The 8,078-nt window shown below is 40.4% G+C and overlaps 1 protein-coding gene across 17 annotated transcripts in view; it reads right to left on the bottom strand.

The window, feature by feature from the left end:
* Positions 1–8,078, bottom strand: part of KHDRBS3 (KH RNA binding domain containing, signal transduction associated 3) — a 153,162-nt gene that overhangs the window by 127,491 nt on the left and 17,593 nt on the right. The gene's annotated exons all lie outside the window — the stretch shown is intronic.

Raw genomic sequence — 8,078 nt, 5'->3', positions numbered from 1 at the left:
ATCATGGCTAGTTATTTTTCTCTCCGTCCAATGGACAACTTCGGCCGTGAGTCCATTATCCATGAACTTATCTATTAATGTAATACTCAATGACATTATAACACCTTTTTTTTTTAAGTTTGAAAAACCATAAGGAGATCAGACAAAAGCACTTCTCAAAGAGTGTTTCCAAACTCTGAAAAAACGCTAATTCTGGCAGTGAGCCTATTCCTGCTTTGATCACTATACTGAGTATCAAAGAAAGCTCTCTGCCTGTCTACAGCATCAAGGAACATCTGAAAGATAACCACACAGCAGAATGGGAAATGGAGAACCAAACAGCTGGCTTTCTAGTTTAGTACACTATGCTCCTGTTACCAATTACCCATAAAAGGTGCCAGGCTGGGAGCCTGCCAAGTAACACTTTCTACTTGGTATCTCCCTAAATAACCAAGCACTTACTGAGTACCTGTGTTTCAGGTACCATGGACACTCAGCCCTGCCCTTCAAGGAGCTCACTCTGAAAAGGGAGACATAAGTAAGGAGATGAAGATCCAGAGTGATAAAGACTGTGACTGAGCTATGCACAGTGCTGAGTCCTAGCACCTAAGAGATCAGAACAGAGGATGGCACTCAGTCCAAAATCAAGAGTGGGCAGCAAACTGGTTTCTTCCGGGTGGTGACACTTGAGCTGAATCCCTAAGAACATAAATGGATTAGGCACATAAGGGCAATCGTGTTACACAAAGCAGAAGAGAAGAGCAAACGAAAGGTCTCACAGAAAAGAACAATTGGCTGTCATGAATCAGACAAGAAACTGAGCACAACTGTAACCTCAGGATCAAAGAGGGGAGCCACAAATAGAGACTGGAGAGGTCAGCAGGGCAGGGGACACCACCCTGAAAAAGATCCTGAGGATACCAGTCACCCTAAGGATATGATATATAAGTGAAAATTTTAAACAAAATCATGACTTGATTGAATTTACAGTTTAAAATGATTTGCATTTTGCACTGCTTCTTTTTAAAATGCAAATCTTGAAAGAGAGGAGAACACTAGTGGTAAGGAAACAAATTCAGGCTCTTTCAGTGATCCAGGTAACGACAGAAATGTACAGAATGTAAGGACACAGGACAGACAAGTCAGAATTAACGATTAATTTAAAGAGTTGGAAATGCTCATTAGTGAGGAATCAGCTAAGTAATGGATGACATACATAACATGGTGTACTACTGAGCCATGAAAAACAGTATTCCCAATATTCTGGGGATCTAAGAAAATGATGATGACAGAATATTAAGCTTAAAAATGAAATTATTACAATTTATATGGAGAAGTCAACTGTCTAAAATATTAACAACAACAATCTCCAAATGACTACTTTGTGGGGAGTGCAGCTGTTTTTATTTTTTATGCTTCTTTTTTCCATAATAGGCATCCATTACCAAGTATGTAAAGGGCACTTTTTCATGCACAAGGCCGAGTGCAGGTGCAGGTACGACAGTCTACAAGACAGACCTGCGTCCTGGCCTCATGAAACATAATCATCAGAAGAAATAATTCAATTTTAAATTTAAATACAGAAGGGAAGGGGAAAAGGAACTCATTTGCTAGCTTCAACAGATTTCTAGTGGACGCCTTATGATTTTCTATATATGAGATCATGTTTATTGTACTTATTCCTTCCCAATCTGGGTGCTTATCTCATTTTCTTGCCCAACTGTCCCAGCTAAAACCTCCAGAACAATGGTGAATAGAAGGGGTAAAAGCTGACTTCTTTGCTTGTTCCTGATCTAGGGCAAAAAGTCTTTCACAATTAAGTATTACGCCACCTGTGGGTTTTTCTTAGAGTGTACTTTATCAGACTTTGGGAACATTCCTAATTTGCTGAACATTTTTATCATGAAAGGGTTTTAAAATCCATCAAACACTTTTACTGTGTCTGTTGAAGTGATTATGTGGTTTCTGCCCTTTATTCTATTGGCATAGTATTGGAAATTAATTGATTTTCAGATGCTAAACCAACCTTGCATTTCTGGGCTGTGATCACGTGTGATCCTATGGGATCGTGTTGTATCCTTCTTACATGTGGCCTCCTGGATTTTGTTTGCTAGTATTTCACTGAGGATTTCTGCATCTATATTCATAAGAGATACTGGTCTGTAGTTTTCTTGTGATGTCTTTTTGGAATCAGGGTAGTACTGGTCTCAAACTATGAACTGGGAAATATTCCTTCCTCTTCTAATTTTTGGAATAGTTTGTGAAGAATGAGTTGGCTTAAAACTCAACATTAAGAAAATTAAGGTCATGGCATCTGGTCCCATCACTTCATGGCAAACAGATGGGTAAACAGTGACAGACTTTATTTTGGGGGGCTCCAAAATCACTGCAGATGGTGATTGCAGCCATAAAGTTAAAAGATGCTTGCTCCTTGGAAGAAAAGTTATGACCAATCTAGACAGCATATTAAAAAGCAGAGACATCACTTTGCCAACAAAGGTCCATCTAGTCAAAGCTGTGGTTTTTCCAGTAGTCATGTATGGATGTGAAGTTGGACTATAAAGAAACCTGAGCACCGAAGAATTGATGCTTTTGAACTGTGGTGTTGGAGAAGACTCTTGAGAGTTCCTTGGACTGCAAGGAGATCCAACCAGTCCATCCTAAAGGAAATCAGTCCTGAATATTCATTGGAAGGACTGATGTTGAAGCTGAAGCTCCAATACTTTGGCCACCTGATGCGAAAAACTGACTCATTGGAAAAGACCCTGATGCTGGGAAAGATTAAAGGCAGGAGGAGAAGGGGACAACAGAGGATGAGATGGTTGGATGGCATCACTGACTCAACGGACATGAGTTTGAGTAAGCTCCAGGAGTTCATGATGGACAGGGAAGCCTGGCGTGCTGCAGTCCATGGGGTCACAAAGAGTCGGACATGACTGAGCAACTGAACTGAACTGTAAAGAATGAATACTAATTATTTCTTAAATGTTTGGTAGGATTCACCAGAGAAGCCATCTGGACCTGGGCTTTTCTTACTGCAAAAGAAAGTTTGTTTTTACCCAATTCTCTCTCTCTACCAGTCCATTCAGATTTTCTATTTCTTGAGTCAGTTACGGTAATTTGTGTCTTTCAGGGTATGTGGTCCATTTCCTCTAAGACACTTAATTTATGAGCAAGAAGTGTTCAAAGTATTCCCTTACAATCCTTTTCATTTCTGTAAAGTCCATAGTTATGTATAACTATTCCTTTGGCCACCTCATGCGAAGGGTTGACTCATTGGAAAAGACCCTAATGCTGCGTAGGATTGAGGGCGGGAGGAGAAGGGGACGACAGAGGATGAGATGGTTGGATAGCATCACCAACTTGATGGACATGGGTTTGGGTAGACTCCGGGAGTTGGTGATGGACAGAGAGGCCTGGTGTGCTGCAATTCATGGGGTCGCAAAGAGTCGGACACGACTGAGCGACTGAACTGAACTGAACTGAACTGAACTGATTCCCTTGAGACCCGAGTTTGAGCCTGGGGTTGGGAAGATTTGGAGAAAGGAACGGCAATCCACTCCAGTATTCTTTCCAGGAGAACTCCATGGACAGAGGAGCCTGGTGGGCTGCAGTCTATGGGGTCACAAAGAGTTGGACATGACTGAGTGACTAACGCAGACATAATGCTTTTCATTTCTCTATAATCCATAGTTATGTATCTTTTTCATTCCTGATTTTTGTCATCAGTCTTCTCTCCTTTCTTTCGTCAATGTAGCTAAAGTTTTGTCAATTTTGTTGATCTTTGCAAAGAACCAAATTTTGGTTTATTTTCTGTTGTTTTTCTATTCCCCTTTTCATTAACTTCCATTCTAATCTGTATTACTTCCTTCATTCTGCCCCTTTTAGATTTAATTTGCTCTTCTTTCCCCAATGTCTTAAGATAGAAGCTTAGGTAACTGATTTGAGATTTATCTTCATTTTTAATATTAAGTATGTACAGCTAAATGTTTGCTTCTAAGTACTGCTTTCGCTGCATCCCATAAATTTTGAAATGGCTGTATTCTTATTTTCATTCATCTCAAAATACTTCCTAATTTCCCTTGTGATTTCTTTTTTAGCTCAATGGTTATTTAGAAGCCTGTTAATTTCCAGGTATTTGTGAATTCCTCACATTTCTGTCTGCTATTAATTTCAATCTCATTTCACTGTGTTATAGAACATACTCTAAGTTCAATCACTCAGTCCTGTCTGACTCTTTGAGACCCCATGGACTGCAGCACGCCAGGCTTCCCTGTCCATCACCAACTCCCAGGGCTTGCTCAAACTCATGTCCATCGAGTCGGTGATACAATCCAATCATCTCATACTCTGTCATCCCCTTCTCCTTCTGCCTTCAATCTTTCCCAGCATCAGGGTCTTTTCCAATGAGTCAGTTCTTCACATCAGGTGGCCAAAGTATCGGAGCTTCAGTTTTAGCATCAGTCCTTCTAGTGAATATTCAGGATTGATTTCCTTTAGGACTGACTGCTTTGATCTCCTTGCAGTCCAAGGTACTCTCAAGAGTCTTCTCCAACACCACAGTTCAAAAGCATCAATTCTTCAGCACTCAGCCTTCTTTATGGTCCAACTCTCACATCCATACCATAGCTTTGACTAAATGGACCTTTGTCGGCAAAGTGATGTCTCTGCTTTTTAGTATGCTGTTTAGGTTTGTCATAGCTTTTCTTCCAAGAAGCAAGCATCTTTTAATTTCATGGCTGCAGTCACCATCTGCAGTGATTTTGGAGCCCAAGAAAATAAAGTCTCTCACTGTTTCCCCATCTATTTGCCATGAAGTGATGGGACCTGATGCCATGATCTTAGTTTTTTGAATGCTGAGTTTTAAGCCAGCTTCTTCACTCTCCTCTTTCAACTTCATCAAGAGGTTCTTTAGTTCTTCACTTTCTGCCATAAGGGTGGTGTCATCTGCATATCTGAGGTTATTGATATTTCTCCTGGCAATCTTGATTTCAGCTTGTGCTTTATCCAGCCCGGCATTTCCCATGATGTACTCTGCATATAAGTTAAATAAGCAGAGTGACAATATACAGACTTGACATACTCCTTTCCCAATTTGGAACCAGTCTGTTGTTCAAAGTCAGGTTCTAACTGTTGCTTCTTGACCTGCATACAGATTTCTCTGGAGGTAGATCAGATGGTCTGGTATTCCCATCTCTTGAAGAATTTTCCACAGTTTGTTCTGATCCACACAGTCAAAGGCTTTTGTGTAGTCAATAAAGCAGAAGTATATGTTTCTCTGAAATTCTCTTGCTTTTTCTATGACCCAAAGGATGTTGGCAATTTGATCCCTGGTTTCTCTGCCTTTTCTAAATCCAACTTGAACATCTGAAAGTTCTCAGTTCATATACTGTTGAAGCCTGGCTTGGAGAATTTTGAGGATTACTTTGCTAGCGTGTGAGGTGAGTGCAACTGTGCAGTAGCTTAAATATTCTTTGGCATTGCCTTTCTTTGGGATTGGAATGAAAATTGACCTTTTCCAGTCCCGTGGCCACTGCTGAGTTTTCCCAATTTGCTGGCTTATTGAGTAATGAGTCCTCTACATGATTTACATTCTTTAAAATATGCTGAGGCTGGTTTTATGGACTAGCATATGGCCTGTCCTAGAGAATATTCCAGGTGCACTTGAGAAAAATCTGATAGTTCCTGCATGTTCTATAAATGTTTTCTAAGTCTAGTCAGCACATAGTGGTGGTGTTCACGTCTTCTGTTTCCTTACCAGTTTTCTGCCTAGTTTTGCATCCATTATTTTAAAAAGGTATTGAAGTCTCCAACTATTCTTTTGTTAAGCAGTTCATAATTATTCAAGGAAATTATATTAGTTTCCTATTGCCACTGTAACAAATTGTCACCGGCTTAAGGGGTTTCTTGTTTATAATGTATTACCTTACAGCAGTGAAAGTCAAAGTCTAAAATGGGCACATGCAGGCAGCATTTCTTCTGGAGACTGCAACGGAGAATCCTTTTCCTTGTCCCTCCCATCTTCCAGAGGCTGCCAGCACTCCTGACTGTGGCTACACCACCCCAGTCTGTTTACACAGGAACAGACTCTGACTCCTCCTCCACAGTCCTCTTGTAAGGACCAGTGGTGATCACACTGGGCCCACCCAGATGACCAGGGATATCTCCTCCACCTCAAGGTCTTTAACTCAGTCATATCCACAAAGTCTCTTTTGCCATGTAAGGTAGCATTCACAAGTTCTGAAAATTAGGATATGGACATATTTGGGGGCCACTGCTCAGTCTACCACAAACATGAGCTGAAACAAATTTCTGAATCAAGTCCTAGTGTATTTTTGTCTCATGTCACTGAGCATCAGGATCAGTATAAACCGAGCACTATTCAGCCCTGCTTTTGACATATCACCTTGTGCTCTTTGGGCACTCTTTAATTGCTATTGGGTCAATTATGTTTAGTTGTTTTCTCTCTATATTTTCCTCATGCTGCTGCTGCTGCTGCTAATTATTTCAAGTGAGCATGTTGAATATGTATGGCTGAAGCAAAAACCTGTAAACAAGATACACCTTTTATGGCATCAAAAAAGAGCACAGATTTTGAGTCAAAACAGAGCTTGGCTTTACTCTTTCTCAGGCTCGGTTTCATTATATATAAAATAGGGGTATTAAGAGAAGGCCATCTTCCTGACCCAGGCACTGAACCCGTCTCCTGCATTGCAGGCAGATTCTTTACTGTCTGAGCCACCAGGGAAGCCCATTTATCTGTAAAAGGCTGCTGCAAAGATTAAATAATGTATGAAACAATATGGAAAATAGATGGGAGGAATAGTAACTGAGGAGTAATTTAACAGAAAGAGTATGAGCTTGGGAATCAGACTGACAAAGTCCACAGCCTTCAGTTCAAGCTTGCCGTGTAACACTGAGCCAATCACAGTTCCATGAAAGCCTGTTTTCTCATGTATAAAGCGAAATTTATGCCATTCATCTCAGATTCATCTCAGAGGGCTGTACTGAGAATTGAGAAAAATATGCTCTGTAAATCTCCTGACACAGTATATGACACTTAGCAAGAACACAACAAAATACCTCATTATTTTTAATAATTACATGACACAAATAAGTTATTTTAACATCTCTAAAACCCCTGATGCATAATTTGAGATAATGCCCTAATACATGAAAATCCCTAAAACCATGTTGAAGTTATACTCAGTACTTGATAAACATCAGTTTCTGCTGCCTCTCCAATCCCTCTAGTGGTTGACAGAATAGTGCCCCCTCCTCCAAAGATGCCCACATCCTGATTTCCAGAACCAGAGAATTTAAGTTGCAGGCAAAGGAGAATTAGTGGTTGCAGAGAAAACTAAGGTTCCTGATCAGCTGACCTTAAAATGGGGAGATTATCCCCAGGCGAGCCAAATATAATCAGGATCTTAAAGACGGATGAGGAAAGCAGGAGAGAGAGACCCACAGAAGAGGCAGTGCTGACACCCTGACTCCAGCCCAGTGAGACCCATTCCAAACATGTCACCTTCAGAACTATACAATAATGAAGCAAACAAATGTGCAGCCATGTGTCCCAGCAGACATACAACACTAATGTTGTCCAGTTTTTCAGTTTTAATGTAAAGTGAAGTTGCCCACTCGTGTCCGACTCTTTGCGACCCCATGGACTGTAGCCTACCAGGCTCCTGGTCCATGGGATTTTCCAGGCAAGAGTACTAGAGTAACATATGAATCAGAAAACTGAAAAAGGAAAAAGCAGATTGTTTTTGTTTTCTCTATACAGATAAATATACCTCATCTTAAAACGATGACTTTTATGAAAATCACTTCCAACTGATCTATATTGAATGAGCAATCTTAACAGGGCTGATTCCTGGCCCCTGCCATAAAAGAACTTAGAAGATACTGAAATATAAACTGACTTGTTAACATTCTGGCCCAACAATGTAAAATAATATAATTAAGAAACAATGTACAGCAAAGAAGAACCTAACTTTAAAAGGAACAGTCAAAGTGAGTAGAGTCTTTATTAAACTAAGCAAAGAACTTCCCTGGTGGTCCAGTGGTTAATACTCTGCACTCCCAATACAGAGACC

Source organism: Giraffa tippelskirchi, chromosome 6 (assembly GCF_054371585.1).
Source record: "Giraffa tippelskirchi isolate mGirTip1 chromosome 6, T2T-mGirTip1v1.2.pri, whole genome shotgun sequence".
Classification (NCBI taxonomy): Eukaryota; Metazoa; Chordata; class Mammalia; order Artiodactyla; family Giraffidae; genus Giraffa; species Giraffa tippelskirchi.
Note: the sequence above shows the minus strand (reverse complement) of the source record. Positions and strands in the feature narration are given on the sequence as shown.